This window comes from Lacerta agilis, chromosome 2 (assembly GCF_009819535.1).
Source record: "Lacerta agilis isolate rLacAgi1 chromosome 2, rLacAgi1.pri, whole genome shotgun sequence".
Lineage (NCBI taxonomy): Eukaryota > Metazoa > Chordata > Lepidosauria > Squamata > Lacertidae > Lacerta > Lacerta agilis.
The window spans coordinates 65,968,162-65,992,977 of NC_046313.1; the positions used below are offsets into that span (position 1 = coordinate 65,968,162).

Here is a 24,816-nt window from a genome sequence, read left to right on the forward strand (position 1 = left end):
ATATCTATGCACTTGGCCCTGTGTCTCTGGAAGCAGAGATCCTGGTTACTGGTGCATGGGACGACATCATAGCATAACCTTGACTAACTTCAGTACCCCCTGTCCCGGGATGAACCTCTCAGGAAAACCAAGTTAGAAGGTAAAGTTGTTTGAAAGAATGAAGTAAAGAAGCAAGAAAACATTATTCATTAATAACTACATCTCTGTTCCTTAGTAGAAACTGGTACTTTATTTGTACTACAAACATTCATTTACCTCCTTCCGGTACTCCCTCTGGCCTCAGAATCATAATCTTTATTCAGCAAAAACATAAAATTACGGAGAAGGAAGGGATCTCAGGCCATGTAGTCTCCATGACCCCCAGGCTCCACCACCAAATGTCTAATCTCAAAGTTCACAAGCTAAGGACAGAACCAGTTGTTAACAGTGAAACAATGGGCCTGCCACCCTACAATGCTAAGGAGAGGAGTGAGAAAGAAGGCCTTTACCCTCCTTCTGCCTACAGATTATTCCCTGCAAATGGACCCTGGCAGTTTCTAATCATCCCCTGCCTCACTGCAGCTGGGTTTTTTTGGGGGGGAAGTCTGGGAGGAAATTACTATGGGTAAAACTGGCTGGTGTAGAAGTTAAGCAGCACTCTGTGGCCGAAGCACTTGTGAAAACAATTGGTTATCTTGCATGTGGGAGATTTCCTTGCGGTGCACGCCCTGCACAGCAGCTCTTTCCAAACAATTTCTTTATTTTTCAATTTGGGATAGGTCCATACCCAATACCTGGAGCGTGATTATTTTGTGCCTGTGAACTTCGGCAGTGGAATTTGCTACCAAGAGAGCTGAGAGCTGTTTGGCAGTGGAATTTGCTACCAAGGAGTGTGGTGGAGTCTCCTTCTTTGGAGGTCTTTAAGCAGAGGCTTGACAGCCATCTGTCAGGAATGCTTTGATGGTGTTTCCTGCTTGGCAGGGGGTTGGACTGGATGGCCCTTGTGGTCTCTTCCAACTCTATGATTCTATGATTCTCTTCTGCCATATGAATGCAGGATAGTGTTGACAAAATGAAACAAATGACAGTGGCTACTGGAGAGGGTCTTTCCAGTGCTGGCACCCCCAGAGAGGTCTGTCTTGTACCTACATGATGACTTTTTCAGATGCCAGGTGAAGATATTTTCAGTCACACACACACACACACACACACACACACACACACACATATGCTTTTTATATTAGTTGTACTGGTCATTCTCTGTTGCCGGCTTTATTCTGGGTTAGATTTTAGTTTCCTATTGTATTTTTTGTTTTTAATTTTTACTTGTAAACCACCCAGAGGACTTTTGTCATTAGCTGGTATATAAATATTGGAAAATATAAATATAAATAAAGTCTCCCTCACTGATCCTCTTGGGCAGAGGTGCCCAAACTTTTTTCAAAGAGGGCCAGATTTGATGAAGTGAACATGCATGAAGGCTGACCACAGTTGTTGAGCTTTTTTTTTTTGATTTTACCCCAGGACATATACTGCCAAGGGAGTCGGATTAAATCGATCGGCAGGCCAGATTAGGCCCCCAAAACGGACTTTCGACATGCTTGCTCTTGGGTAAATAAATGCTCAATTACACCTGCATTCTCCAACATCTTGGCAAATGTGAAGTTGAGAGTAGGAACATACGATTCCTGAGATAATGTCTGGTTTGGTCTTTACATAAAATCATGATGGCAGAGATAGAGGAGTTCCCTTGTCTTTGTGTCTTCATTTGGCACAATCTCCCCGCACTTATTCAGCCTGGTGGCAGCCTGTTTCCTGTGAATGCCAGACTATTATATCAGCAGACAAACACCCTTATTCTGAAAACCCACGGTTCTGATGGATTTTTAAAACACAAGATGAATGTCAGGACTATTTCTGCACATGGCTTTTGGGCGGCATGATAAATTCTGAACGGATATTGAACATGCACACATGCTTCAGAGTGTGTACACCCATTGCAACGTCTTCCACTCTGAAGAATAAAGGATTGAACAGCCTATTTTCTTTTTGCTAAAAAAACACAGCATACCAGTTGCTGGGAATCGCAAGTGGGGGCGGGGAGTGTTCTGCTCATGGCTTCATCTAAGCAACTGGTTGGCCACTGTGAGAACAGGATACTGAACTAGATGAGCCCTTGATCTGATCCATCAGGCAATTCTTACATTATTAACAAACAATATAAGAAAAGGAAAATTACAAGAAAGCCCTCTATGAAAAGAAGAGCCTGGTACCTCCTAGATTTGAGAATTATGCCTTCTTTTAAGGGACATATGGGGTTGCTGTTTCCAAAACTAAAAGATGTTGTTCGTTGTTGTTCAGTCGTTCAGTCGTGTCCGACTCTTCGTGACCCCATGGACCAGAGCACGCCAGGCACGCCTATCATTCACTGCCTCCCGCAGTTTGGCCAAACTCATGTTAGTAGCTTCGAGAACACTGTCCAACCATCTCATCCTCTGTCGTCCCCTTCTCCTCGTTCCCTCCATCTTTCCCAACATCAGGGTCTTTTCCAGGGAGTCTTCTCTTCTCATGAGGTGGCCAAAGTACTGGAGCCTCAGCCTCAGGATCTGTCCTTCCAGTGAGCACTCAGGGCCGATTTCCTTGAGAATGGATAGGTTTGATCTTCTTGCAGTCCATGGGACTCTCAAGAGTCTCCTCCAGCACCATAATTCAAAAGCATCAATTCTTCGGCGATCAGCCTTCTTGACGGTCCAGCTCTCACTTCCGTACATTACTACTGGGAAAACCATAGCTTTAACTATATGGACCTTTGTTGGCAAGGTGATGTCTTTGCTTTTTAAGATGCTGTCTAGGTTTGTCATTGCTTTTCTCCCAAGAAGCAGGCGTCTTCTAATTTCGTGACTGCTGTCACCATCTGCAGTGATCATGGAACCCAAGAAAGTGAAATCTCTCACTGCCTCCATTTCTTCCCCTTCTATTTGCCAGGAGGTGATGGGACCAGTGGCCATGATCTTAGTTTTTTTGATGTTGAGCTTCAGACCATATTTTGCGCTTTCCTCTTTCACCCTCATTAAAAGGTTCTTCAATTCCTCCTCACTTTCTGCCATCAAGGTTGTATCATCAGCATATCTGAGGTTGTTGATATTTTTTCCGGCAATCTTAATTCCGGTTTGGGATTCATCCAGCCCAGCCTTTCGCATGATGAATTCTGCATATAAGTTAAATAAGCAGGGAGACAATATACAGCCTTGTCGTACTCCTTTCCCAATTTTGAACCAATCAGTTATTCCATATCCAGTTCTAACTGTAGCTTCTTGTCCCAAATAGAGATTTCTCAGGAGACAGATGAGGTGATCCGGCACTCCCATTTCTTTAAGAACTTTCCTGTGCTGGCCCCAGGGGTATGTCCGTAAAACGAGGTCCAAGTCCAGTCCTGGGTCAAGGGGTCCAAAGGAAGTCAGTCCGGCAGGGAGCAAGGCAGGGAGCAGGTCAAAGTCCAAGGCACGAGGTTGCAGGTTGAGCACACGCTTGCAACAAAGTTGCTCACGCAACTTGGGCTGGGTCTGGCTGGCTTTTATCTGGCCCTATGCTTAGGGCGGTCCCGATCCTCCGGAGACTCGCCTCTCCTCCGGGCCTGGAGGCGAGCACTCCTCCTGCAGACACTTAACTCCCTTCGCCTCTCTGCCCTGAGCCTCTGTAGCTCAGGAGAGGATGGTGGGTTACTGGACCCAGGGGATGCCTCAGCTTCCTCTGAAGAGGCTGGGAGTGGAGCACCTGCAGGCAATGGGTCCTCCCTCCCATCAGGAGCCAGAGCAGACTCTGCTGATGCCTGCACCTGGGGATCCAGCACAGGTGGGGATCCTTCAGGCTCAAGCCCTGGCCCTGGCCCCGGCTCAGCTGGTTCTGGAGGCGGGGAATCCCGTGCAGGCTGGGATCCCTCAGGTTCAGCATCAGAGTCTGACTCCCAGACCATCACATTTCCATAGTTTGCTGTGGTCGACACAGTCAAATGCTTTTGCGTAGTCAATGAAGCAGAAGTAGATGTTTTTCTGGAACTCTCTAGCTTTCTCCATAATCCAGCGCATGTTTGCAATTTGGTCTCTGGTTCCTCTGCCCCTTCGAAATCCAGCTTGCACTTCTGGGAGTTCTCGGTCCACGTACTGCTTAAGCCTGCCTTGTAGAATTTTAAGCATAACCTTGCTAGCGTGTGAAATGAGTGCAATTGTGCGGTAGTTAGAGCATTCTTTGGCACTGCCCTTCTTTGGAATTGGGATGTAAACTGATCTTCTCCAATCCTCTGGCCACTGCTGAGTTTTCCAAACTTGTTGGCATATTGAGTGTAGCACCTTAACAGCATCATCTTTTAGGATTTTAAATAGTTCAGCTGGAATATCATCACTTCCACTGGCCTTGTTGTTAGCAAGGCTTTCTAAGGCCCATTTGACTTCACTCTCCAGGATGTCTGGCTCAAGGTCAGCAACCACACTACCTGGGGTGTATGAGACCTCTATATCTTTCTGGTATAGTTCCTCTGTGTATTCTTGCCACCTCTTCTTGATGTCTTCTGCTTCTGTTAGGTCCTTTCCACTTTTGTCCTTAATTGTGGTAATCTTTGTACGAAATGTTCCTTTCATATCTCCAATTTTCTTGAACAGATCTCTGGTTTTTCCCATTCTGTTATTTTCCTCTATTTCTTTGCATTGCTCGTTTAGAAAGGCCCTCTTGTCTCTCCTTGCTATTCTTTGGAAATCTGCATTCAATTTCCTGTATCTTTCACTATCTCCCTCGCATTTTGCTTGCCTTCTCTCCCCCGCTATTTTTAAGGCCTCATTGGACAGCCACTTTGCTTTCTTGCATTTCTTTTTCATTGGGATGGTTTTCGTTGCTGCCTTCTGTATAATGTTACGAGCCTCCATCCACAGTTCTTCAGGCACTCTATCCACCAAATCTAAGTCCTTAAACCTGTTTTTCACTTCAACTGTGTATTCATAAGGAATTTGATTTAGATTGTATCTTACTGGCCCAGTGGTTTTTCCTACTTTCTTCAGTTTAAGCTGGAATTTTGCTATAAGAAGCTGATGATCAGAGCCACAGTCAGCTCCAGGTCTTGTTTTTGCTGAGTGTATAGAGCTTCTCCATCTTTGGCTGCAGAGAATATAATCAATCTGATTTCGATGTCACCCATCTGGTGATGTCCATGTGTAGAGTCGTCTCTTGTGTTGTTGGAAAAGAGTGTTTGTGATGACCAGCTTGTTCTCCTGACAGAACTCTATTAGCCTTTGCCCTGCTTCATTTTGAACTCCAAGGCCAAACTTGCCAGTTGTTCCTTTTATCTCTTGACTCCCTACTTTAGCATTCCAATCCCCTATAATGAGAAGAACATCCTTCTTTGGTGTCATTTCTATAAGGTGTTGTAAGTCTTCATAGAATTGGTCAATTTCAGTTTCTTCAGCACTGGAAGTTGGTGCATAAACTTGGATTACTGTGATGTTAAAAGGACTGCCTTGGATTCGTATCGAGATCAATCTATCATTTTTGAAATTGCATCCCAGTACAGCTTTCGCCACTCTTTTGTTGACTATGAGGGCCACTCCATTTCTTTTACGGGATTCCTGCCCGCAGTAGTAGATATGATAGTCATCTGAACTGAATTCGCCCATTCCCGTCCATTTTAGTTCACTGATGCCTAGGATGTCAATGTTTATTCTTGCCATCTCATTTTTGACCACATCCAGCTTACCAAGGTTCATGGTTCTTACATTCCAGGTTCCTATGCAATACTTTTCTTTACAGCATTGGACTTTCCTTTCGCTTCCAGGCATATCCGCAACTGAGTGTCCTTTCGGCTTTGGCCCAGCCGCTTCATCAGCTTTGGATCTACTTGTACTTGTCCTCCGCTCTTCCCCAGTAGCATGTTGGACGCCTTCCGACCTGAGGGGCTCATCTTCCAGCGTCATATCTTTTATATGCCTGTTGTCTTTGTCCATGGAGTTTTCTTGGCAGGGATACTGGAGTGGGTTGCCAGTTCCTCCTCCAGGTGGATCACGTTTGGTCCTAAACTAAAAGATACTCCTACTATATTTCCTGGTCCACAGAATGTGATGAGGATTGGATTTCATTCATCCATCCATCCATCCATCCATTCAAATTTAATTTAATTTAATTTAATTTAATTTAATTTAATTTAATTTAATTTAATTTAATTTAATTTAAAATTTAATTTCAATACCGCCCTACACCTGGAGGTCTCAGGGCAGTTCACAGAAAAGGATGCTGGAGGAGAGGCATCAACTTGATGCTGGCATTGCCATTTCAGTGCTGTTTATAGTGCTGAAATATGTTTTTATTAAGGGTCACATCCTGATCTCTACCCTGCATGTTTGGCTACATATGTTATACCCTGGTTTGTCTGTTATGTGGACCCAAAACACCACTAAGTGCACTTCTATGGCCAATCAAGTACTACTATAAACTACTGTCTGGCAGTCTGGGTTGTATTCTGAATGGGCCTACCATTGAACAACTGACTGGCAAGAGACCTAAAATAGTCAAAAGAGTCTTATGGCAGCTTAAAGAATGACAAAGGTGTACTCAGGTGGGGATGTCACTTAACTAGTCTGCAAGGTGCTACTGTACTCTTATTATTTTTGCTGCAAGAGGCTAACATGGCCAGCCCTCTGGAAAAATAATAATAATAAATGTTCCTTCTTTGATGGGAATCTGTCTCAAGACTCTGGAATGTAATGCATCAGAATTTGGGGTTGTAACACAAAACAGCTACTGGAGAGGACAGAGAAACGGTCTGGAGCCAGTTCTGCAATTTTAGATAGAAGCAGAGCAAATTAGCCAGATAGGTGAGTTTTTGCTGAGGCTAGCATTCAGATAGAAACAGGAATCTGGGTCAAGATCAGAGTCTGTGCTACCTGCTACATGATCCCATTAACTTCCAATATGCTCAACTATATATTTGTAAAGAAACAAGCACTAGCAAGACATCATAAGCCTCCAGTGTTCTTTCATCCAAAAGAAACTAAAGCATGTTAACATTAGTCCTGGACTACTCAGTGTTTAGGAAAGTGGGGAACATGTTATGGTATCCACTGTGAAATTTGCCTCATGCACTGTGTGTAAGAATCGTAGGCACTGCAGAGGGACCTATGGAATATCCAGTTTTATTTCTGTGGGGATTCTGTACATTTATTGTCAAGTGCCTCTTATCCCCGGCTGTCTTGAATTTTGGAACTGCTGATATGGCTGGCTCTGGGTGTGAAGAATTTCTCTTGTTCCGATAGCTGTAAAGGGCAATAATTAAATCAGGTGATAGCAGTACTTACTTACCCTCTAATTTCAAAATACCTCACCTCCCACAATAGCTGTGGCATTCTGCCTGTCAGAACTATACAGTTTCCCCACATTTTCCTTTTGGCTTCCAGGGCAGGGGTTCTCCGATTGCCAGCATCTAGTTGATGCCTCTCCTCCAGCTCATGATCACGAACCATCCTGGTGGCAATTATTTTTCCATGTAAAGCAATGCTGTCACATCAGGGGAGTGTTTAGTATATTTTTAGCCTCTTTTAATGTGCTTTAGCAGCTGGAAATGAGGGAAGAATTATAGTCAAAAGGTAACAACTGTGGGATCTCATGGCTGAGGAGGAGGGGGCAGCTGGGCTTCAGCTGTGCAGATTAAAATCACAACATGCCTTCCTGACAAAAGTGAGCTTGGGTAAGAGCAAATGCAGGAATGGAGCTTGGTCAGACGTACCAAGACTGAATCTGATTTCCAAGAAGGGTTCTGTTCTCACCTAGTAAGTGAGACCCCATTTGTCTGTACTGCGTCCACATTAAAAAGACTCAGTAGGGTTCATCTGCTCAGGGGATTGATCAGCTCTTGAGGCAAGTAGCAACTTTGGGAGGATGATAGTCATTCAGTATACAGTATTGTGGCACCAAAGTGGGATGAGGGACAGGGGTTTAATACCCTTCTGTGTGTGCCAGGATCCCCAATATGGTCTTCTCTGTAATGGAGGCCATTTATAAACAAACAATACCACAGATCTATTAAATGCAATCATGCAAAATCTATTCTATGCAACCATGCATGTAATATGTTCTTTGGCTCTGAGTAATCTACTTCAGGCTTCGTTTATGATAAAATGTGAAGTAAAACAACAGCAAAACAATGTACTTGGGGACCTACTTTCTAACAGTGGGGCCCTTTTATTTTCATCTCTTACTTGGAACAGCTCTGTTGTGATTTTAATCTTTGCTCCAAACTAGCAATAATCTTGCTTTGGGTTACAAAGACTGGCTATTCGAAGACGGGCTCAAGGGCACAGTTTCCAGTTTAAGTTGGACCTCCACACATTTCTGCTAATGTGCATCTCAAAAACATGGATAACAGCTCTACTGTGTTATGCAGAAGGATTATTGGGGTGCCATGAGAGTAGCTTGCTGTTATGTTGTCAGTTCCTCTAGCAATGGCCTTGTAAGCACCAAGGGTGTTGTGACTACTGTATATTTGTCTTGAGTGGAAATGAAAATATTTTCTCCTAACAGGAAAATATTTTCAGTGCTGAACTTAGAAATGATGCAGGATATAGGGATGCCTGACACATAAAATCTTTATATAGTGGAGATGTGTGTGTGTGTATATATAAATAAATAAAACCATCTCATTAGGGTATCCCAAAATCTTCTACCTGAGGCAACTCCCCCACCCTGTATCATCATGGCTGCCCCACAACAACAGAATTTTCCCTTCCTGGAGACTCACCATAAATCCAACTCTGAACATCTTCCAGAGGGATTGTAATATCTTTGAAGCACCCCCCCATTGGATTTTAATGACTTGAGTTAAATTAGTAAAAGGATAGTTGTTGTTTTTTTGAGCTGGTATTTGTAAAACTGCTATCTGCTGATTTAGAGTTTGATTTCATGCTTAAAAAAAAAAAAGCTGCTCCTTCCTTATTTCTGCTTGTACTCCCAACTCTCTCTACTACCTCTGATTTATTTTGTTCCTTCACTTTCTTACTGGAATCTGTTAAATTGGGTAATGGGGAGATCTCCATAGAAAGTTAATTCAGAACATATGTTATCCATCCTAAACCTTAGGGATAGTTATTGATTTTAAATACATATATCTTTTTGTTGTGGGACTTACAATGGTTTTTATACTGGCTGAAGTATATTTGAATGTATTGTTCAGGGGTTGTATTTAAAAATAATACTAAATCTGTAACAATATTATAATATTAAATTTTATGCTTGCATTTTGTTTGCCCACCTTGAGGAGACTTGGTCCAGAAAAGCAGCTTATCCATTTAAAACAGTAATAATAATAATAATAATAATAATAAACCTCAAAAGGAAGAAATCTAGTGTTACCAAAGTTCTGTGAAGCAAAACCCACACAAACTGCATAGCATTTTGATACAATATTCTCTATCATTACCAAGCATTTTTACTGATAAGAGTGCATTATGGAATTTATAATAACTTCATGGATTAGCCCACCCTTATTCCCACTTTAAAAATGTGGACTTGAAAGTACAGAGGCTCAAATTTAAATATTATCCATTGGAAGACACTGGGCATTTGTTCTTCAAAAGTACACAGGTGTTCTATTATCAAACACCCTTTAGGCTTGGTTACTGCATCAAGTTTGGGAAATTAAAACACTAGAAGACAAGATCACACTCAGCACACAACTTCTGGAGTGAACCAGCCTTTAACCCAAAACCTGCAAGCAAACTTTTATCAAAATGCTATAATTTAAATTCTAGGAAGAGCAATTTCCTGTTTTTAATTAAGTCAGCCCCTGCACTATTCTGCTCCCCGGAGAGTTCCCGTGGGCAACCACCCCAACCTTTCGGATTTTCCAGAGTGATGGATTCTGGCTGCAATCGCTTGCTCTTGATGTCCCAGCTCCGCATTTGCTTCCTGCGTATTCATGGAATAATTCCATGCTTTTGCATTCGTCATCCCAAAAGGTGTAATTTTTCTTGGTCTCAGGGGACAATTTAGCCACTTACGCAGGTGCCATTTTACCTGAGTCAGTGGGAGGGCACCCAGCGCAAGTGGCCACTGAACCTCCCTTTACCCTGCGTCCCATTTTGTTTGGGAGGTCCAAGTTTGCGAAATCCAGGCCGCGCTTTGCCATTGCTCTTGCCGCAGCACCGCGAAGGGCCACTGCTCCCTTCGCTGTTACGTGGGTAGGCGCAGATGCCGAGTGGATCCAGACCAGGTTTTGCCTCCTCCCCAGCGGCGCAGCCAGAGACTCCCGGGCTCCTTGCCTGCAGTGGGGTGTTCAAATCTCAGCGAGGGAAGGAAGAGCCGACCGAGGGGCTGCTGCAGCAGCAGCAGGAGGTCGCGGGATGGAGTCCAGCCCAGTCTAGCCGGGGATCAGGCTGCAGGCAGCAGTCATGGTGAGTCGCTGCTGGCCGCCGCTCTCCTCGGGGAAACTGTCCAGGATCCCGGCTTCGGCTGGGACCTGTCCATCTGGCGGGTGGCTCTTTGTTCTCATCCCCTTTCGGACAGTGGCGCTTGCTTTCCCCCCCTTCTCCCGGGTTTGAAACCGAGATGGATCTAGCCCTCTCTCATTTACACGTGGTCGTCTGCGAATGCAGCCCCGAGCGAGCAGCGTGTTTTCCCTTTGGGGGTCTGGGACGGGCTCAACAGGGTTTCCTTGGGACGGGGTGGCTGGTTCATGGGGCCGGAGTCTGAGTGTTGCTGGACTGGAAATGGAGGCGTCGGAGCCCGCAGAGACGGGGAACCCTGCCCGGTCTCGTAACGCTGCCCCGGGCGTCGCAGCAAGGGAGTTCGGTGGTGAAGATCAGGCTAGAGGGCCGCAGGTTTTTCGCCCCGGCGAAGGCGAATGGCGACCCCGCGACTTGGTGTTGGAGAGAAAGGCGCATCCTTTTATTGGTGAGCGCCGTCGTTCTTTGGGAATTGCGCAGCAGAGAGGCTCTGCGCAGTAGAATGCTTTCCCGCTTGCCTGGGTGGTAGCAATGATGGTAGGGGATATCTAAACGATCCGTGCTGGGAGCTTATGTCAGTGCAGAGGTTGCCTCCCGGGTAACTTTACATTGTGACATTCATTCTGGGATAGCTTTCTACCTAGTCGTAGATCTGGATAAACCGGAACATGTACTTGTGCTTCTGTTTGGAATTAAAAAAAAAAAAAAAAACCCCACACAAAACAAACAAAAACCGTACAAGGACTTGACAAGCATCACATGTGGCAAAGATCTGAGCAAATCGCATCACATATTTCTGGCCATCAAACACCCTGACAGTTTACTCCCGGATAGACAGGGGTCTGCCACACTTCTGGGGTTAAAGTGCTCTTTCTTTTTTTTTTTTTTTAAACATATTTATTGATTTTCCAACATATATTTCCAATTACCAAACAAATTACAATGCCAAATTAATTATACAATTCCAATTATAACAATTCCAATTATGCCAAATTTTTAACTTGTGAATTCCCCATGTCTCGGACTCCGGAGCGCTTTCTTATGATCTTTTCCAGTTGCTTCATAAAGTCAATATTTTCACAGCCTCTGATAAATGCCAGCAAGCAGACACTCTTATAGTAAATAATGTCTCTGTGTGGAAAAAGCCATCCTCTCCCAATATCGCATTTCGGCTGACGCCATCTTGAAAGTCTCTCATAAATCAAACTTGTAAATCAAACTGCGACACACCAATTTCTTCCCCTGTGAGCCGTCCCCACTCCTTTCCGGGAGGGCCAGACCCTCGTAAATTCCACTATCAATCGTCCATCAAATCCGGCTTCTCCCTTTGAAGTGGTGTACAGCTCCACAGGCTATCATCAGCACTCGGCAGTTAATTCTAGCTGCGTCACAGCCAGCCGAGGATCCTCCATTTCTGTTGAGTCAAGTCCAGATCAAGTTTCACCTCCACACAGTTTATTTTTGTAATTTCCATTCTAATTTCCATTCTGTCTTTAAAGTCCACTTGCCATTTGCCTGTGAAAGTGGATTTTCTAGGGGGAGGTTTCGCCCGTGTTAAGTAGATATTGAGGCAAAACAAACGGAGATTCCAGAGCTTACCCCCCCTTCTTTTCCCTCCTTCACATACCAATGTAAAGTCCGCGTCTTCTTCCAATCTTCATTCTTAATCACTCAGGGCTGCAGTTAGCAACATTCTTCCCACTCCTTTGTCCGAGACATGCCCAAAATCTTTAAACAAATTTATATATCCAATTAAAGGGAGCGTGCACGAACGGGGCCGGCTCCAGGAGCTGCATCTGAAAACGAGCCCTATGTGCCCAGACTCCCCCACCGGTCCCGAAGGACCCAAAGCGGGTTAAGGAGTACCGCGGGCAAAGGCAGCCCTCCCCGTCGTCCCGGGGAGGTGGGAGGCTGCTTACTCCCATCGCAGCCGCCAAATTAACTCGTGATAGATAGCAAAGATGTTAAAGTCCGCCATCCTCCCGCTGTGCACGCCGGGAACTCTAAAGTGCTCTTTCTTACCGGTATTACATGAACACCCAAATTAAGTGCTCCCTGGAAATAAAGTGAAAGCTGGGAAACAGTTGAACTGTAAAGTATCCTGTCTGTTAACTGAGAGTGAGACAAGCTCCAGATATCTAAAAGGAATGAAGTTCCACTTTTTATTCTTTAATGGCCCCACTGCTCTCTCAGCCGAGGTGGTAAAAGCAACAAAGGAGTAAACTTTTTAAATTATTGAAACTAATCTTTACGCACATTGGAATTGCATGGTGTGATCTACTTTATGAACTATGAGCGTGGCTCTGAGGTGTGGCAGATAATATGGATGAGTTAATCTGGAATACAAACTTTATGATGGTTTTGCATATGTATCCCCTGCTGCGCTGTTAGCTCCATTGAAAGTTATCCTTTCCACCACTTCTTCTGGCCTGTTATTCCTAAGGAATCATGAAGGTGATCATTCTCTTCCTTTGTGGTCTCCTGCCTAGCACAGGGCAGTGCATTCCTTCCAGAGACCCCCTACTGTGTGACCAGTGAATGCAAGTGACATATTGAGATTGTTAACTAGAGTGAATTGAATGAAGCCAGCACAAGAGACTGCTCCCCTTTGCTAGGACTAACCCTATTGTTGGAACAAGAGACCACCCTGAAGGGCTATGGACCTCCACAAGCAAAAATTCCCTTTTGTAAATGGACACCAAACACATGAACATGGCAGCATACAATATAAAGCCAGTGGTTGGCTTAAATATTTGGCCCTCCTCCCCCTCCCACTTGTGATCACCTTAAAAAAAAAAAGTCATCCTCATAAAAGTTAACATTGTAAACTTTTACTTTAACAACCAGGGAATTCTGGACTTTTATGAGTGACATGTATCTACCCTCCCTCCAGATTATAGTATCTGAAAGTCACTGAGTACCGTAATCATGCCCAAGATCACAGGATCTGGAAGGAAAAAACTGAGCTAGTGTGATCAGCATGTTGAAAACACCTGTCTCCAGATCGTCTCCAACATGGAAATTGGATAGGAGAAGGGACAAGATGAAACCTTGAAGGACGCACTGTAGGACATACCAAGGACTTGGGATGAGGGAGAAATCTCTTCAGTTCACATTCTAATGCACATTCATTTACCTAATTTTCACTTTTTTAAACCAAGAGGCAAACCAGCACACAGTAATTCTTCCAAATTTGCACATCTCTGAATTTGAGATGCTGTTCTCCAGCCAAAAAATGCATATAAAGGAAGAGGAAAGGGGAAAGTGTGTACACAGATGTGTATATTAGTGAAAATAATGTCCAAAAATTGTATTAGGGAATATTGCCAGCAAATATGCATGTATTGGGCAGAAATGTACACAGAAAGGTGTTTATTGGGAGAAATGTGCGAAAAACAGTACAAAATTTTATGTTGACTTAAAAAAAAATCAAACTGTTGTGGAAATGGGACAAATTGAGTTTAAGCGTGGAAAACAAGAAACCTAGACAAAACAAAACTGACAAATTCATCCATCCCTATCAGAGCAGATTATAGACATCTACCATTACCCCTGGAATCCCTTTGCCAGTGGTAGAACAACTTGAAATTAGTCCCAAAGATGTATGTCAAGCCCCATCTTCACAACCCCAACACATTGTTGTCAGCAATATCAAGTTAGAGAGGTTGGAAAGGCAGGACCATTCGTCCACCAGCATCAGCAACCCCCACCTGCAGATCAAGCTATAAAATACAGAGCATGGTTTGCCAGGATCAGAGAGTGGGTACACTGCAAAAATAGCTTGAAATGATTCATACTGCAAGCCAAGCCACACACTGCAGGGGAACACAATAGCCCCCAGGCTCAGTGATGATCAGGGGAAATTCCCAACATAACCAAACCCTGAAATTGTAATAAGATCAACATTGCGCAAGTTATTTTGTTGATTTCCAGGCATACATCATCCGGCAGTGCCACAAGCAAAATATACGGTAACCCAGATCAGAAACAAGATTGGCTTGCATCCAGCAGGCCATTTATCTTTCATTACTACAAATCACACGCCGTTCGGGTGGCTCATATGGCGGCACTTTCTTCTTCACTTGGCTTACCAGATTCTGTTTGAAGTGTATAGTAAAAAGTCCCAGAATATTAGTCAAACAGTAAAGGTTGGAGTCTTGACAAAGGTATCCAAGCCAAATTTGTGGGGTTGTAAACTCAAACGAGAGCTTTTTAATGCCCCTGTTTTGCTCTTAGGTGAGCACTTTGTTGCTTTGTACCTGGGGCTTATAAGGCACACAGTAAGCTACCCATCTGACTTTATCTTGTCACTTTTAATAATATGTGTTATAGCAATAGGTAAATAAATAATATACAGACATGAAGTTGATGACACTTCCCTCCTTTGAGAATGGTGTGCTGCAAAACACAGTGGTCTTCTGGGCAGACCTATTTTCTTTTTGCATCCACCTCTCCTCCCACCCAATATTATGTAGCTAATAGTATTTATTTGATGATATGAAGAAAACCCACCAAAATGCAAGATTTAAGGTCTTGCAGAATTTGGAATGTCTTTGGCCAAGTGTAATGTCATGACAGGAGGAAATGTGGGGATGACTAAAGGCTAAACAGAACACAACACTCCATCCTCTGTAAAGATATGCTAGAAAGCTCCTTAAAAAAGAGAACTCCTGAAGTTCTGCCTCAGGAACTGGATTCTATTCGGCATGCTGCAGCCATTAATCCAGGAAGGAGCCTCATAATGTAGTTGTATATAAGCACCTGCTCATGTACAGAAGATCCCAGTTCAGATTGTTGAATCTCTAGTCAAAAAGAATCTCAGGATCCCATTTCCTGTGAAGGGATGGGGGAAAGTGTCTACTTACTTGAAGAATCACTGTAGAAAATACTAGGCTAGTCAACTTTCAGAACAGAGCATTCTCTTTCTGGGATATCTTAGTAGTCATTTTCTCCATTCTTTTTCTGAGTAGTGTAGATTGTTAGCTATGTAAAGATATATACAATTCATACCATTTTAGTCTGTCATCCTGTTGTTTTGAACGGTATATAGATCATAAAAGCAAGACTGAGGAACAGCTTTAGAAAATGCTTTCACTATAGCTGCAGGTCATTTAAAAAAACAAACCTCTTATGCAGGCATAGGCAAACTCGGCCCTCCAGATGCTTTGGGACTACAACTCCCATCATCCCTAGTTAACAGGACCAGTGGTCAGAGATGATGGGAATTGTAGTCCCAAAACATCTGGAGGGCTGAGTTTGCCTATGCCTGATCTTATGTATGTGGGTTGTTGTTTTTTTCTTGCAGGACAATTGGGGTCATAGAATCATAGAATTGGAAGGTACCCCGAGGGTCATCTACTGTAGTCCAACCTCATGTGCATCTTGTACATTAGCATTATGATGAATTTGGATGATGGGAGTTTGGAATCCAACAATACTGTATCTGGAAGACCACACTTTCCCCATTTCTGGTCTAGCGGTTGAGCAGTTCTTTTGATGCATGCATTCCATTTTTGAAGGAGAGCTGATCAGTGCAGAAGCCAAGTCTGATAATACTTATACTCAAAGGAATGTCTGGGTATTGCTTCTAACCTTGAATGCCCCAACATAGTCAACTTTACCTGCCCGGGGGTTTCACAAGCTGCTTCCTGTGAAATTGCTATTTTTAGATTTAGAAGGATACAGGAAACATGAGCCATTTCCTTGTTCCAACCATTGCCTCACCTTCTTTGGAGAGGCAACTGAACAGTTTACACGGGCAGTACATGGAATAAGTCTCTCCTGCTCTCAGGGTGTTGGTCTTGTGCCTAATGTTCTCACTTCTGTATTGTAAAATGTGTGCAAACTTGTTGAAGAGCTGCAATTGGGTGTGGCTTCCCAAAATGTATACAATGGTTGCACATGTAGCAATTGTCCTGTTCCCCCCACCCCACCCTGTCTCACCACTGCATGAAAGTGCATTTGGTATAGCAAACAGCTCTTGGAGCAACCTCCATGCAGTGGCTCCTGGAAAGGAAATCTGTAACATTAGATGGCCCACATTAGATGACTGACGAGAGGGGACTGACTTGGTTGAAAAAGTTTGTCTGGGCTGTTGTATTGACTGAAATTTACAGTTCTGGTAGCTCCATCTCTGAAAAGAAATCTTAGATCTCTGGAGAACTGCAGGAAAGGGTGATCAAAATTATCAAGGGTTGAAACGCCACCCTTTGTGGAAAGAGGTAAAGTTATGGAACTACATCGCTTTGAAAAAGATGATTTATGAAAAAATATGTGGCGTGGAAAGACTAGATAGTGTGATCCCCCTCAATTCCCTTTCATAATACTAAAACTTGAGGTCACCCAATTGTTTCACAGTACACTCAGTAGATTCAGAGCAGAGGAAAGAAAATAATTTCAAACGAAGCATAGAATTCACTTCCATAAGGTGTGTTGATGGCCACAGGCTTACATAATGATTTTAAAAGGGGATTAGGCAAATTTATGGAAAAAGGATTATCAATGGACACAATAGGTAAATAGAACCTCCCAAGTTTAGAACATGTATAGCACTGAAATCAAGTTGGGGTGTGTGTGATGAAACAACAATAGAGGGCTGTCCTGCGATCAGCTTCCCTGAAGCATTCTAGGTGAACATGACTAGGAATAGAATGGTGGACTAGATGATCTGATCCAGGAGACCTTTTCTATTTTTATGACATTCACGGTCTCCTTAAGATGTTCAGAATCACAGCAAGCTTCAAAAAATCTGATGCTGATTTAAAAGTCATTCTCAATGACAGCCACATATTGGAGTCTCTTAATTTGCCTTCTGGTTTATCAGTCTTGGCATAAACTGCAGTCACATTTTTAATACTTGTTCACACCATGAAGCTTATCGCCTTCTCTTTTTTGAGAAAGAAATGAAATTAACATTGACATTCTCAGGAGAGACCAAGAGTTCCTTGGCCCAGAAATGTTACAGCCCACACAAGTACAGTGGTACCTTGGTTCTCAAACGCCTTGGTTCTCAAACAACTTGGAACCCAAGCACTGCAAACCCGGAATTAAGTGTTGTGGTTTACGAACTTTTTTTGGAAGCTGAACATGCTCCGTTTTGAGTGTTACGCTTCTGATTTGAGTGCCACACTTCCGTTTTGAGTGTTATGCTGCCAGTTTGAGTGCCACACTTCTGTTTTGAGTGTTACACTGAGGTCTGTCTGTTTTTGCTATTTATTTTGCATTTTTGTTTTTGTGGCTCTTTTTGTTTTGTTTTTGTGACTGTGTGGAATCCAGTTCAGCTACTGATTGATTGATTGTATGACTGTAGTACATTGTTTATTGCTTTCATTTTATGGATCAATGGTCTCGTTAGATAGTAAAATTCATGTTATATTGCTGTTTTAGGGGTTGTTTTAAAAGTCTGGAACGGATTAATCCATTTTGCATTACTTTCTTTTTTTTTTTAAACAGAATTTATTGACATTTTCATAATATAACACAAACCCAACCCCACACCTACAAATACCAAAACAAATACATATACACATAATGTCAGGATTCTTCTTCTTATCTATATACTTTACAAAAAAAAATTTCTAGTTCTGAATCTTGACGTTTGACTTCCCCCGCCTATACACCTTCGATTTTAAATCAATATACTATTTCCTTAACAACTTTTCTCTATAAAAAATTTAACTTTACTTAAAATGAAAAAAAAACACCATTATCTTAATCTTTGCATTGTAACCTAAATCTTAACCAAGTATTCTTATAGCTAAACTTATTTCTTCTATCCTTTAACATGCTGCTTATAACTTAAAATTCAATATCTCCTTACTTATTTAAAATAAACTTGTAATTAACAGACTTCACACTCCGATTTCGGATACCATGACAGACCAATCAGATTATACATTTAAAGCTTCAACCCACTCCTCCTCTGTCCATTGTCTTTAACTGTTTTTCTCCACAGCCAAATCTCCCATTGTCTTCCTCTGAGTGTCCACAGATCCAGGCAGCGTCCACATCAAACCCAGCATCGAGCCTCAGGGCATTCCATATCTCCATTCTGGGCGCCTCCTCTTTTGCTCCTTCTTCTTGTAAAAATCTTAATTCCATGTCCCTCGACCCCGAGCTGCCACCTCGGGGTCTGGATATTGTAAATTTTCCTGTTTCAGGTTCCTTTCCCGTTCGCCCAGCCGTTTCCGACCATCCTCCAAGTGCCCCTCCTAGCTCTTTGCCAAAGCTTGATTCCATTGTATAGAACTGTTGAAAAGCCTCCTCTGTGGAAAATACATCCTTTTTATAGATAATTCCACTCAAGACTTGTAGTTTCCGATTAAGTAATTCCATCTGCAAAATAGTGAGCATTTCCTCCTCCCTTAAATCAGAGCTCGTTGCCAGTGCGATCGCAAAGTCCAGCATTTTGAGAGAGAGGGTGAGTATCAGATTTCAGTTCCTGTCTCTTCCTTCCTTTGTCTCTATTTTTCCACAACAAACCAAATCGCCGCCATTTCTCCGGAGCCGGAGTATAAAGACCAAAACTTCAAACGGAGATATTTTTTCCCCAATTAACCCCCGAAGGGAGATCTCAACAGACTCAGTTTTCAAATTCCAAATGCTTTCTATGATTGTTGTAGCAGCAGTCACTTAAAGGGTTAATCTCTTTCACCACCCGAAGGGAGGGAGGCGGGCTGCCTTTCTTCTTTCCCCCAGAGCGTTCCAGGAATACAAAGAGTCAATCAATTACTCACAGCCTCTGGGTTCTTATCAGCTCCTTAGTGGCAGGTAGAACTTAGACGCTCATCACAGGCTTTGCCGCCGCATTTTCATCCCGGTTGGGGCTTTTCCCCTATAGCCCGGCTCCGTCGTCCCTTCACCCCCACTCCCCCTTTACAGGGGGGGCGGGGGAAGGGTTCGGAGCCACAACGGGCACAGCCGGGGAGCCCAGGGTGCGAGACGCTCTTCCCGCACCCCAACCGGAGCCCCGCTATGCGGCTGCAGGGCTCCTGACCCCCGGAATGAACTGGGTGCCTCGCAGCCGAAGCAACCCACGACCACCCATAATGGCGTCGCAAGCGGAAGTCCCATTTTGCATTACTTTCTATGGGAAAGCATGCCTTGGTTTTGGAACGGACTTCCGGAACGGATTAAGTTTGAGAACCAAGGTACCACTGTACTGTATTATTGTGTTTGGATAGTGAAGTTTCAGTTTTTAGTGTCAGGAATCCTTGAACCTAACTTACTCTCTGAGAATTGGACAAGAACCATGTCCATTTAGCCACCACTGCATCCTTATGGTAATGTGCCTCCAGATCTCAAATATTCCCAGTCATCTCTTGCCTTGCATTGCTCTATTATGTGTGCTTTGTTGCAGTTATCGCTTGAACTGCTAGATCTTCCTTTCCTGCCTTAAACCCTTATTTCTACAATAGAACATGCCCATGCATCGCTTCTAGATCCTAACTATGGATGGTTTCAGATGTTGGATTGGAGCACTGAAAAGATAACGCTCTTTCAATGCTTCTGGGTAGTAGTAATAGCAGCAAACTATCATCTGTGGGTTAAACCAGAGAGCCTAGGGCTTGCTGATCAGAAGGTTGGTGGTTCAAATCCCCACGACGGGGTGAGCTCCCGTTGCTCGGTCCCAGCTCCTGCCCACCTAGCAGTTCGAAAGCACGTCAAAGTGCAAGTAGATAAATAGGTACCACTCCGGAAGGAAGGTAAACGGCGTTTCCATGCGTTGCTCTGGTTCACCAGAAGCAGCTTAGTCATGCTGACCACATGACCCAGAAGCTGTACACTGGCTTCCTCGGCCAGTAATGCGAGACAAGCACCGGAACCCCAGAGTTGGACATGACTGGACCTAATGGTCAGGGGTCCCTTTACCTATCATCTTCAAAAGGAGTTGTATAAGCTGAATACCTATGTAGCACATAGCAGAATGGAAGCAGGATGTGCAAGTTATTCATACATTCCTCCCCCCAAGCAGCAATTCTTGGTAGTACCCAAAGCCATCTTCAGTTTCCCAGACTTTGCCTGCTTCAACTTTGAGCCTGCTTCATTTACCTGTCCCTGACTTAGCCCTGACCACTTGTATTATCGGTCTGTCACTGTCAATTTATTATTACATTACAGATTTGCCCAGTTTGTCCTATTGCTGCAAATACTTAGTGGAAGATCAGAAGAACCCTCCTGGATCAGGCCAAAGGAGGCCCATCTAGTCCACATCCTACTCTCAAGAATTGGTTGGCCACTGTGAAACTTGGAGAAAATCCCCTTACGCAATTGGAAATCCTTGCAGAGGGGATGTGTTCTGAATACTGCCCACTATTACAAGTGAGGTTTCTCTCACCATAGATTTGTATATTGGCATAAATGGAAGGGAGTCTGATCCTACAGGGAGGCACTAGTTCCAGCGTGTAACAAAATAAAAGTGTCCTGTTGTTATTGAAGTCTGCAGAGGTTAGACTCTTGGCAATTCCTGCAGCAAGCCAGGCTCTCGCCTCAGTTCTTTTTTTAGCACTTAACTCCACAAGAATTGCCAATTTAGCCCAGTCTTCTGGCAATCACTGGCATTTCAAAATGAGGTGAAAAGTCATGCAATGCACACACATTGTAAGATAATATACCTCAGAAATGTCATACCCCTATTTTTCATAATGTGATGGAATTTTGCCTTAAGGCTTGAAGGATTTATTTTCTTCCACCTATGTAGCACCAATTATTCTTGCTCTAGTTACCATTTATAGTATAGCTGCCCAATTTATCTTGGTTAAATTCTGATACAGTGGTACCTCGGGTTACATATGCTTCAGGTTACATACGCTTCAGGTTACAAACTCTGCTAACCCAGAAATAACGCTTCAGGTTAAGAACTTTGCTTCAGGATAAGAACAGAAATCGTGCTCTGGCGGCACAGTGGCAGCGGGAGGTCCCATTAGCTAAAGTGGTGCTTCAGGTTAAGAACAGTTTCAGGTTAAGAACGGACCTCTGGAACGAATTAAGTTCTTAACCCGAGGTACCACTGTACTTAGATACAATCTGTGTTGGAGATTTTCATAGGTCAGTTATGTGAGAATATCGTTTGATCAGTTTGGAACTAGCCCTAAGGCAAAGCAACCCTATGCTTTCATGTTTCTTTTTTTTTCTTTTGGCGAGGGGGAGCGCGGACTGCACCACCACTACACTGCTGGAATATCCCCATATCCTATATTTACCAAGTTCGGGGGGGGGGGCGGGGACACACACATACAAATAAAAAACCAGCATTAGAAAGGGAGACATCAAACAGGGCCAGCACCCCTGGGAAAACTGGCACTGCCCACTGTGAATCAGGGATTGTGCTGGCAATGTGACTGCACAGCACCCAAGTACCGTAATTTCCTGGGCAAGAGGCTTGCAGATATCAAGTGTAGCCCTCCTGCGAGCAGGGGTTAAAGATTCAGGTAGGGAGGTAAAAACTCTTTGGCCAAGCAGCCCAAGGGAGGGGTTGAGCTGTGTAACAAAGGCAGCTAGCTACAGACACTTGCTGACAGCAGCAACTTTCAGTGACTCACTGCATAGAGCACAGGGCTGGGAAGCAGGATACGAGTGTGAGCCCTACTAGAGGGAGGGGGCAAATATGGCCATGCTCACCTTTTGTAAGCCTAGCCACACACACACACAGAGAGAGAGAGAGAGAGAGAGAGAGAGAGGCGGGAGGAAAGGAGGAAGGGAAGGGAAGGGAAGGGAAAAGAAAAGCTATGTTGGGGGCAAAAGAGAGTGAGTTTCCAAGGCTTGAACCCACACTGCAAATACCACAGAGCGGTTCCCTAACCACTGAGCAAGAGGAGCAGACAGTTAGTAGACACACCATGGGGCATTTGTTTTCCTCCCATCCTCAGCCTGAACACCCATGCATAGATGCTAGGAGCTCTGGGGCTGCAGAAGAGCAGGCTGGAGGTCCCAGGTTCAAATCCAAGGTGCAACTCCACGCTAAGGAAGGTGAGGGAACATCCCCCACAAACAGCCAGGATAGCTCAGTTGGTTAGAGTGTGGTGCTGATGATGTCAAGGTTGCAGGTTCGATCCCCGTATGGGATAGCTGCGTGTTCCTGCATTGCAGATGTTCATCAGGGTTTGGACTAGATCAGGCATGGGCAACCTTCGGCCCTCCAGATGTTTCGGCCTACAACTCCCATGATCCCTAGCTAACAGGACCAGTGGTCAGGGATGATGGGAATTGTAGTACAAAACATCTGGAGGGCCGAAGGTTGCCTGGACTAGATGTTCCTTTACGATTCTATGATTCTATGTACCTAGGCACATCTGAGCCAGTCAGGAGGAGTGCTGCATGCCCATTAACATGATTCCTGAATGTGCTGCCTAGCCCTTTTTGCTCACCTCTGCTCTCTGGCAACCTACATGGTCAAACCTCCACCCTCTCACTTTTGCAAGATAGGCCAGCCCTGCCAGGTAGCACCCCAACAGGACCCATTGCTTCTCTTAGCTTTTTGTTATAAAGCAGAGCATTCACTGAGCGGAGAATATCTGGCAGGAGAAATATATCCAGAAGTTTAAAAATATGTGTTCATATATTTATATGTGAAGCACAGACAAGAGACCAAGTGGAAGAAACAAAATGTGAAGGTTGTATTGGAAAAGAATGTGAATAGGAAGCAAGCGAATGAATGTATATTTGGAAGGATTTGGAGCAGTATGTGGACTGCATAAAAGGTTGAAGAAGTATGACGGTGCTTATCCTAAGGGTCCTAGGGTCAAATGTGATATTGTTCAATACATGATTGAAAGGAAACTAAGAGTAAAAAGGAACAAGATGAAGACTTGGATAGAACTACATGGAGCAAATTTTTTAAAAGGGTGGAGACCTATGATGCCCACAGAACATTTCAGAAGACAGAGAACAGTGAAGAGTCATTGGACATCAGACTATGAACTGAACAGTAGAGAAAGGGATCAGGCAAGAACTGGCTTCCATCCCAGTTGGCATGACAGGACTGACTGAGGAATTTCCATACAGATTCAATGCGTCACAGTCCTAGTGTTACCTGAACAGGTTCATCCATGTGAACCAGCCCAACTTCATTTTATTCCAGTTTGTATGCCACCTTTCCAAAATACTGTGTTTGAGGTGGTTTAGAACCCTAAGAAATGACAATATATACGCCTGAAATCACTGCCGCCCTGTAACAATTCAAAATATAACCAAAAACAATTATAACATTCAATAATTTGTTTCACATATAGTATCAATGTGGCAATAAAAGAAAATCACCCTATCAGCTAATCATGAAATTATTATGAACAAAACAAGACAGTATTAGGAAATATTTATTTTATTCCATTCTGTATGTGAATTGCTTCCTATAAAATATCTCAAAGTAATAAATACATCAATAATAAGCACATGTGCACGCACGCACACACATATAATTTCAAATACAGTGGTACTTCGCAAGACGAATGCCTCGCTAGACGAATGCCTCGCTAGACGAAAGGCATTCGCTAACGAAAGGGTGACTCGCAAGATGAATTTCCCTATGGGCGCGACTCGCAAACTGCGCTTCCCCCGTCAGTGCTTCGCAAGACGAAATTTTCGCTAGACAACAGCACTCACAGAACGAATTAATTTAGTCTTGTGAGCCACCACTGTATAAAAACAATTTCAGTTTGATGCAGATACTGAGTGGGATAAATATATCCACTGCAAAGGCTTGTTGAAGAACAGAAGGTATTCAATAGACTTTGAAAAGATAACTGAGATGGTGTCTGTCTGATAGAAACAGTATGGAGTTCCCAAGAGTTGGTGCTGCCATTCTAATGGCCCAATTCCTACATTGTACAGAATGGGGCTCTTGATTAGATGGCATATGCAGAAGTCCATTTCTCTTCACAGTGCAGTCAATGGTTGGGCATATAAGGAGTAATATACGATTATATTCTGGTCCCAAGCTCTATAGGCTTTGTATACCAGCACCATGAACTTAGTCTGGTAGCTACTGTAATTGGCAGTGGGTATAATTCTAATGGTCAGGGGTCCCTTTACCTTTATAATTCTTTCAGCAACGGCATAACACGATGGTGATAGTCTGCCTCAGTGAGCCACTGCATTTTGCACAATCTGCAGTTTCTGAACCAACTTTATGGGCAGCATCACATGGAGCATATTGCAGTGGTTCAACCTGGAGGCTACCAGTGCATGAGCAACCACTTTCAGGCTATCCTGGTTCAGAAATGGCCGTAGCTGTCTTGCCAACCAAAGCTGGTAAAAAAGCACTCCTAGCCATGAAGGTCATCCCAGCCTCTATTTATTTATTTAAAACCAGATGCACCGCTTTTCACCATACTGTATGTCTCAAAGTAGCTTCCAGAAATAAAAA

At 43.7% G+C, this 24,816-nt stretch overlaps 1 protein-coding gene across 1 annotated transcript in view; it reads left to right on the forward strand.

Annotated features, from left to right (window-relative positions):
* The first annotated feature begins 9,898 nt into the window (after nt 1-9,898).
* Nucleotides 9,899-24,816, forward strand: part of N4BP3 (NEDD4 binding protein 3) — a 28,482-nt gene continuing 13,564 nt past the window's right edge. The window contains exon 1 of the mRNA XM_033140490.1: nt 9,899-10,403. The gene's annotated coding sequence lies outside the window, so the exon portion shown is untranslated. The remainder of the gene's footprint in view (nt 10,404-24,816) is intronic.